At 44.4% G+C, this 9721-nt stretch overlaps 1 protein-coding gene across 3 annotated transcripts in view; it reads right to left on the reverse strand.

The window, feature by feature from the left end:
* The window catches only part of slc38a3b (solute carrier family 38 member 3b), a 29220-nt gene extending 25225 nt beyond the window's left edge, over window positions 1-3995 (reverse strand). Inside the window, exon 1 of one of the 3 annotated variants that reach the window (XM_068314356.1) lies at window positions 3391-3995. The gene's annotated coding sequence lies outside the window, so the exon portion shown is untranslated. The remainder of the gene's footprint in view (window positions 1-3390) is intronic. The other 2 variants (XM_068314359.1, XM_068314358.1) reach the window with 2 other exon arrangements.
* Between the last annotated feature and the right edge of the window lie 5726 nt (window positions 3996-9721).

Consider the following 9721-nt stretch of genomic DNA (forward strand, 5'->3'; position numbering starts at 1 on the left):
AAATCTTGGTTTTAATGTATTGTCGTGAGGTTGAGCCAGCTTTACATCCTCTGAACATCAATTTGCATTTACTGTCAGCCACTGAAACTGTGAATACGTTCATGAGGGAAAGATTAAAGGGCACACTGCCAACAAGTCATTATAAACTAAATATTTTGTAAATTGTAAACTCCAAAAGGATTCCATTTAAATGTATAGCCTGTCTTTCTAAATGGTAAAAGAAGCTTGTAAAGTGATGTGTATCATGTCAGTTTACAAGCTGTCAACTGTGTTTACACAATGATTGTGGCTGAGAAAAAGAAACTCAGCTGTTATTTCAGCAATGATTTACAGAGCAAAAACATCCTGACATCCTATGTAATTATTGATCAGAGTATAATTGATACATGGAGCTTGTCATTCATGAACCAACAAGATAAGCACACAAAATTAAAAAAAGATTATAAATTGACTTCATTGAGCTGAACATGAAAATGTCTTAAAATACAGCACAGCTGGCTTCAGCCATAGGAAGAGGTCTTAACCTTTGTGCATTCATTGGTTTAAACATTAGGAGTCAAGCTTAACGTTTTAATAGTGATAGCTCCCACCTCATATAATGATTGGTTACTAATTTTTCATACTGTATATGTGTTAGGAAAACACAGACATTTGTTTTTAGGCTAATAATAATATTATACTATTATAATAATATTATAATTTGTTTGGCATTCCAATGCTCGGGATCTGAAGGATGTGTAAATGGACAATTTCAGTTGCTCAAAAATGGTTGAAAGATTAGTCCTCACAGGTTCCTTTTAATTGTTTTTTAATTTGGTATCGTTCAATGACTAAAAAAAGTCAAAACTTGATACTGTCATACTGAAAGACCAGGAGAATCACATCACTGCCTATAAATACATGAAGGGTTATTTTTGCTGTGACATATCCAAAGTGAAGACAAGCCCTAAAGAGAATTCAAACTGTTTATCATCTCAGGTATTTGCATCTTGCTCAGAACATAGCGATTTTTTTTCTGGTGGTCTTAAAATAAAATGACTTATGCCTTCCTGTGGATTTTTTTAGAGCAACATAGATTAACTTGAGTGCATACAGTATATTCTCGGCCCGAATAGTCCAGTGGGACAACATGTAGTCATGGAAGTGCCGGTGCATTTTAAACCCACTAATATACAAAAAAAGCACTAAAAACAAATGAACAACTTGAGAAATGAACTCATTGAGTGTGAGGAGCTAGAAAAAAATGTAGACTGAATGTCCTAATGAGACGGTGAAAAAAAAGTACTTGAGGCAATTTCCATCATGATTGATCTGTGGAGAATTATACCAGAAAAATTACACTCTGGACTTAGATACAAATAATGTAAAATTTTGAATAAACTATATCAATGATGGAGGGCAATGATGTGTCAATGACTTAATAAGAAAAAGACAACAGCACATTTTGTGATCCCATGTCGGTTCAACCCTGCAGACTATAAGGGCGATAGTAATAACTCCTGAAGTGACACTAAATGCTGGGGCTGACTCGGACACCGGTGCTTGCAGGTCTCTGACAGAGGAGTACAGCTGGCTGCTTCTCACATGAATAGAATATCGTCCTCCACCTGTACAGCTCTGCTTGATACTCACAACCACTTTGATCGCTGCCCGCCCTGGGGTCACTGACCACAGACAGGCTTATCTACTCACTGCGATGAACCCAGCATGGAAACCCATATAGGGATTAGTGCTCTGATAGGGGGCCAAAGTCAAGCACCCAACCCCTCACCCATACTGCCTTAAATACATAAACTGAAGTTCTCTGGACTTTATATCTACAGTGTTTCTAATCTTAATATTTGATATTTTCCATGATCATCTCTGAAGACCTGCACTCATCTGCACACATGTTCTCCTTCTAATGTTTGAAATTGTTGCCAAGATGAGTTTGAACCTTTTACTGACTTTCCAGTGGGTGAATCATTCATGCCACGAACCTGTGACACATTTACAAGCTCACTTGTGATCGTTCCTAAAGTCAAACATGACAACTTTTAACTTTAAATATTATCAATATGATCAGAATAGTGTAAACCTGGAGCATGTGACAAATATTTTTCATTACAGAAAGAGCAAACTTTAGGTTTAGGTTTGTTAAGTCTGGACTAACACCAGGATTTAAGATGTATTGGTGAATTAAATAACTAATGAGATGCAACTATTTCAGTTTTTATTTATTAATCTTTGATAATTTTCTCTTAAATAATTTAATATTGACGTGAACGCAGCCAGGGCATCATCCTCAGATGTTTAGTGTGTCACATCCAAAGTCCAAAATCAGCAACTAAAAAACAGGCCAAAAAAAACAAAAAAAACCAAAACAGAATTATGGTACATTTTTTAATGTCAAAATCAACTCAACTACCAAAATTGATCAATAGGATGTAGGATGAAAACGAATCATTTGTGATACCCAAACCTGTGAGATATTTATAAGGCGGTTAGACTGACTGGTGCGCAGCAGCTCCGTCCCACACAGGGCTCCCCCCCCTTGGGTATAACTGTATTTATCCGATATTAGACAAAGACAAACTGCTTTAGGTCTTAAAGTTATGCTACTGATTGTTTTACTCTCGTCTTGACGCACACTGTATGGATGATACGCAGAGGAGCGGGGAAGAAAATGCGGTTTTGGTCAGAAACTGGACAAAAAAGGAAACAGTCTTGATGCCATGTGGCTCTGGACTCCAAAGCAGCAACAAGGAGAAGGTAGAGTAAACATTTTTAAAAAAAAATCAAATCACACCGAGGCTAGAAGTTAATAAATAAGTAAAAACCTGTCGGTAAATAAAGTTTTTATATATCCCAAACACTGCTTGATAGAACCTATCGAAGGCGCCATCTAAGAGTAGAACTTGAATATTTGCGCTTTCACCAAACTTCAGACACATCCTCCGGAGACTCCCTGGTTGTTCAGCTGCATTAACGTCAGTTGATTCAAATGAAACTTCAGAACAATTTAAAATAAGAGTTTTTGAGGGGACGCAGCCTTAGTCGGGCAGACAATGGACACACGTCTGTCAGCGGCTCCGTGGGGCTGCGCGAATGTGACATCTGGAGTTGGCGCGTTCTGCTGGAGAACCGAACCTACTCGTCTTTCCTTATTGATTAATGACCAGACGCACCAGCATGTTGTCAATTGATCACACACCTTATTACTAATATCCTGTTTTATTAGTTTTCAACATTTCCAATTGGATTTCAATACCCACGCGTGAATAAAACCCACACTACATCAGAGGCTCATGTTAGTACTCCTTCCCCAGCTTCAGTCTGCAGTAGAACACGAACAGCGCGTCAAACACAACTGTCTTCTGCTCATCGTGGGTGAGACTGGTTCATTCTTACCAAAGGCTCCTGTCACCAGGCTCTCGTGTAAATCCCTCTGATGAGTGGGGGTAACCTGGGTGGCCCCTGGCTCTCCTCCCGTGTTCTTTTTCTCTCACTGAGTGTAGATGTATGTTTTCGTGGGTCTTTACTCACGTTCGGACTCTGGAGGTCAGCTGCAGCAGAATGCCTTCTAAAACATGATCAGCATTGTAAAAGCCTCCTGAGCTCAACGGTGGGGGTCGCATTAGATCCGCCTCCCATGCACCCCCTACCTCACCCCCCCTCCCGTGGTCGTGTAGGTTTCGCGCGGGGGGTGGTTCACTGCTGCTCCATGAGGGAAATATGGAATCACAGGACGCGGGAGTTCACAGTTGTGTATGGAGTCGTAAATACTAAATGTGCTGAGAATATGAGTGCAAAACGGACAGCTGGATAAAGTGGGTGTGGGTCAACCATTATTATCTCCTGATTGGTTTTGAGGATTGTAAACACACACTCATTTAAAGAAGAGAAAGAGCAAAATGCACCACAGCTGGAACAAAGGCGTTCCCTGTCTCGTTGATGACACCTTACCCTATAGGCAACAGTCCACAGAGATGATGTAGTGGACTATATCTGCCTGTGGTTGATCACATACATATTCTTTCCTGTCTGTGTCTGATCCATCTACTGTCAGCCTCCCGCACCCTGACTTCTGGCACCTGTCAAGAATCAGGAGTTTGGAATGTGGAGCGCTTTACTCGGGAGGAAACCATGGCTGGGCCCTGAAAGGTGATGTTTGGGTCTGACACACAAACACTGTGGAATACAATCATTTATTGACTGGAAAAAATATGTGACTTCACTCTGATGTTTTAGGCATGGTTTTTTTGAGTTCACCAGCTTGTGGATTTTGATGAAATATCAATATATCAATCATGAATATATAAATCAATCAATCCATGAGACAGAAGGTGCAACTCCCATGAGATGAAAGTTAAAAAGTGAATATGGATTTGAAAACTACAGTAAAACAACAATTAAAGATGAACATAGATAAAGCAAGCAAACAGTAAGACGTAATAATAAAAGCATGACTTCCTTTGTGAATAATTACTTTACTACAGTATAAAATAATTTACCGCCCAGTTTTGTGTGAAATAGTTTTTTTATCATACACAAAGTGACTTGAGAACATGTAACACAGTATCAGAAAAATCAACCAAAAAATGAATAAAACACCATTGAAAATGTAATGAATAACCGTTTTTTACATCATCAATAGAATAGTTATGAATAACTATTAAAATAAATTTAAAAACAAATTTTCATGTTTTTTCATAGAAAGTGGACGTATTCTAATCTGATGGATGTAGTTAACAGATCAATAATTCACACTGATATCAGAGAACTGGTTTATTAAAGCTAACAGACAGACAATTGTTTCCATGTTTCAAAACAAATTAAAAAGATCTTATATATAGAGATAATCAAGAGTTCAATACTTTGAAAGTTTCATTTTTCCATACTTATTTTATTTTCTCTTAATCTATATTCATATACTGTATATGGCGTTTTGCAGCATGCAGTCTACAAAGAACTGAATATGAATACAAGACAAAAACATGTAATTAAACTACATGATGATACTTTCCCGGTGCTGTCTAACTGTTGTTCCAGCAAATAGATGACCTCCTGACCCCTGCATGCACACACCTCAGCCAAAATCTGCTTAAGCCACAACTTGGCGAGTTATTTATCGGTCTACAGTTTATTATTCATTTTCTCCGTAGAGAGAGATGAGACTCATCTTTCTCAAGTTGCAGTTGTTGTTTCTTGTGATGTTGGTCAGAAAGAGGAATGGGAATCAACAGCTCTTTCAACTTCTGATCACAGGAGCTGGATGTAGATTAGTAATCTACATCCAACTCTAATACCCCAGACACTGTTGCTATTTGTTTCATGTCTTCTTGATATTTATAGTTTAGCCAAATAAAAACTTGTGATTTTTGTTATAAGACAGGGTACATTTCAGAGCTTGAATGCAAGAATTGCATCCACAGCTCAGTAATAGAATCTGTATTATATACTATACAGACATTTCCTAGAGGGTGAATACACCCTTGCTGAGTTGACAATTGAATGTGCAACTATGGTTGGGTCTTTGAGGCTGATGTGTGACAATGTCCAAACACTGTTTCCTTACCACTTGTGTTCCACCTGTTGTTCCAAAAAAATCTTTAATATTTTGCATATGCAGATGGATAGTCGGCAGATAAAACAGTTCTACACACATCACCATCAATACATTGTTTTTAAATCAGCAATACTAATGTGCAATGACATGATGGAAACGCACATTGTAGATTTGGATGTAAACTAAGTGTCACAGAAGACATGCAAAGATTTGTTTCTGCATCTTGTGGATTGACAACACAAAAGTAATTAATCTAAATAAACCGGTCAGTAGTATGAATGTGCAGCACTGGCTTACTATGGTTTGTCATTGGGAAGCGAAATAATGCATGTGTGGGTCACATTTCAAATCAGAGGAAACACATTTTCAAGTTTGGCAGCGAATAACCAGATTGTCCAGAAAACGGGAAGACAGGAAGCAGGTCAACCTGACATGAGGTGGTTACCTAGGTTTGGACAGTTGCTGGGAACAATTGGATTCCTGTTTTCTCATGAATAGGACACGTACAAAGCTCAACCACACACAAATGGAGGACTGTGACTATAAAAGTGTCAGGAGACATGCGTCCAGGAGCTGTTCCCGATTGATCTGTACTGATGATCTGCGTATCAATAAAAGAATTCCCGTTTTGGCTGTAACATCATCCTTGTTGTACTTTGGTTTTATTTTGGTAGTTTGCTGGACAGAACACTCTCACCACAAGGTCAGCTTTTTAAAAACAGCTCTCTAACTGGTTTCATTATGTAAAACAAAATGTTTGTGACCAACATCAAAGGCAGCTGTTTATTTAAACTTGTTAAGTCCATTTAGCTATTATGACCAGTGAATGGAATCCTGCTCAGAAAAATATTTGTCTCCTTCACAAGGTTAGAGTTCAGGGTCTAACCCTGTGAACTGCTGGGGTGGGAAATGCATCGTACTGAAGTCATCTGAGCATGAAATAGCAGATGGTTGGGACCGTTCAGTTGTCATCAATTTGTGTCACTTTTTACTTCATGAATTCTTTATTTATGGCTTGCACGAGAATTCGTAACTTGTACAACCAATTTTTTCCACATCTCCCCACCTATAAACTGTATTTGAATAAGCTCACTTGAAAAAGTCTCACGCTGTCAAGCTGTCACCAACTCCACCTGCTATCTGTCAACCAAGCGCTCAACCAATCACGGTGCATCTGCCAGAAGGAATCACATGAACAATATGGCGTAAGGCATCGGGCAGCGAGGCTTTTTGTTGCAGTTATGCCTTTCGTTCACACGACAACGCACATATCTGGGACAAAAACACTGGCCAAAGTGAAGCTTTTTGAAAACTCTGGGTCTGTGTTGTCGTGTGGATGCTGTAACCAAAACTTTTTCTATCCTTTTTCTCCCTGCGACGAAAACCGCTGTGACTTTAAGTGTGTGTGACCAGTCTGCATGTACACACAGAATGGACAGAGTTAAAACCAGGTATTTTCTGACGTACAACAGCTCCATCTCAAAGATGCGTTGATAAACATGCTTGACAGTTGGAGATTAGTCTGTTTGAGTCATAAAGTCCCTTCCTTGAGTGGTCACCTTATCGTGGTGGAGGGGTTTGTGTGTCCCAATGATCCTAGGAGCTAAGTTGTCTGGGGCTTTCTGCCCCTGGTAGGGTCACCCATGGCAAACAGGTCCTAGGTGAGGGACCAGACAAAGTACTGCTCAAAGACCCCATATGATGACAAAAAACACTGACACACGTTTTCCCTTGCCCGGATGCGGGTCACCGGGGCCCCCCTCTGGAGCCAGGCCTGGAGGTGGGGCTCGAAGGCGAGCGCCTGGTGGCCGGGCCTGCACCCATGGGGCCCGGTCGGGCGCAGCCCGAAAGGACAACGTGGGTCCCTCTTCCCATGGGCTCACCACCTGTGGGAGGGGCCATAGGGGTCGGGTGCATTGTGAGCTGGGCGGTGGCCGAAGGCAGGGACCTTGGCGATCCGATCCCCGGCTACAGAAGCTGGCTCTTGGGACGTGGAATGTCACCTCTCTGGCAGGGAAGGAGCCTGAGCTGGTGTGTGAGGTTGAGAAGTTCCGACTAGATATAGTCGGGCTCACCTCCACACACAGCTTGGGCTCTGGTACCAGTCCTCTCCAGAGGGGTTGGACTCTCTTCCACTCTGGAGTTGCCCATGGTGAGAGACGCCGAGCAGGTGTGGGTATACTTATAGCCCCCCGGCTTGGTGCCTATACGTTGGGGTTCACCCCGGTGGACGAGAGGGTAGCCTCCCTCCGCCTTCGGGTGGGGGGCCGGGTCCTGACTGTTGTTTGTGCGTATGCACCAAACAGCAGTTCAGAGTATCCACCCTTTTTGGAGTCCTTGGAGGGGGTGCTGGAGAGCGCTCCCACTGGGGACTCCATCGTTCTGCTGGGGGACTTCAATGCTCACGTGGGCAATGACAGTGAGACCTGGAAGGGTGTGATTGGGAGGAACGGCCCCCCCGATCAGAACCCGAGCGGTGTTCAGTTGTTGGACTTCTGTGCTTGTCACGGACTGTCCATAACGAACACCATGTTCAGACATAAGGGTGTCCATATGTGCACTTGGCACCAGGACACCCTAGGCCGCAGTTCGATGATCGACTTTGTGGTCGTGTCATCGGACTTGCGGCCGCATGTCTTGGACACTCGGGTGAAGAGAGGGGCGGAGCTGTCAACCGATCACCACCTGGTGGTGTGTTGGCTCCGATGGTGGGGGAAGATGCCGGTCCGACCTGGCAGACCCAAACGTATTGTGAGGGTCTGCTGGGAACGCCTGGCGGAATCCCCTGTCAGAAGGAGTTTCAACTCCCACCTCCGGCAGAACTTCACTCACGTTCCGGGGGAGGCGGGGGACATTGAGTCTGAGTGGACCATGTTCCGCGCCTCCATTGTCGAGGCGGCCGACCGCAGCTGCGGCCGTAAGGTGGTCGGTGCCTGTCGTGGCGGCAACCCCAGAACCCGTTGGTGGACATCAGCGGTAAGGGATGCCGTCAAGCTGAAGAAGGAGTCCTATCGGGCCTTTTTGGCCTGTGGGACTCCTGAAGCAGCTGATAGGTACCGGCAGGCCAAGCGGAATGTGGCTTTGGTGGTTGCTGAGGCAAAAACCCGGGCGTGGGAGGAGTTCGGTGAGGCCTTGGAGGACGACTTCAAGACGGCTTCGAAGAGATTCTGGTCCACCATCAGGCGTCTCGGGAGGGGGAAGCAGTGCAGCATCCACACTGTATATAGTGGGGATGGGGAGCTGCTGACCTCAACTCGGGACGTTGTGACTCGGTGGGGAGAATACTTCGAAGACCTCCTCAATCCCGCAGACACGCCTTCCCATGAGGAAGCAGAGTCTGGGTTCTCTGAGGCGGGCTCTCCTATCTCTGGGGTTGAGGTCGCCGAGGTAGTTAAAAAGCTCCTCGGCGGCAGGGCCCCGGGGGTGGATGAGATCCGCCCGGAGTTCCTAAAGGCTCTGGATGTTGTGGGGCTGTCCTGGTTGACACGCCTCTGCAACATCGCGTGGACTTCGGGGACAGTGCCTCTGGATTGGCAGACTGGGGTGGTGGTCCCCCTTTTTAAGAAGGGGGACAGGAGGGTGTGCTCCAACTACAGGGGCATCACACTCCTCAGCCTCCCTGGTAAGGTCTATTCAGGGGTTCTGGAGAGGAGGGTCCGTCGGGAAGTCGAATCTCGGATTCAGGAGGAGCAGTGTGGTTTTCGTCCTGGCCGTGGAACAGTGGACCAGCTCTACACCCTCCGCAGGGTCCTTGAGGGGGCATGGGAGTTCGCCCAACCAGTCTACATGTGTTTTGTGGACTTGGAGAAGGCGTTCGACCGTGTTCCTCGGGGGGTTCTGTGGGGGGTGCTTCGGGAGTATGGGGTACCGGACCCCTTGATAAGGGCTGTTCGGTCCCTGTACGACCAATGTCAGAGTTTGGTCCGCGTTGCCGGCAGTAAGTCGGATTCGTTTCCAGTGAGGGTTGGACTCCGCCAAGGCTGCCCTTTGTCACCGATTCTGTTCATAACTTTTATGGACAGAATTTCTAGGCGCAGCCAAGGCGTTGAGGGTGTCCGGTTTGGTGGCCTCAGTATCGCGTCTCTGCTTTTTGCAGACGACGTGGTGCTGTTGGCTTCATCAAGCCGTGATCTCCAACTCTCACTGGAACGGTTCGCAGCCGAGTGTGAAGCG

Source organism: Antennarius striatus, chromosome 5 (genome assembly GCF_040054535.1).
Source record: "Antennarius striatus isolate MH-2024 chromosome 5, ASM4005453v1, whole genome shotgun sequence".
In the NCBI taxonomy this organism is placed as follows: domain Eukaryota; kingdom Metazoa; phylum Chordata; class Actinopteri; order Lophiiformes; family Antennariidae; genus Antennarius; species Antennarius striatus.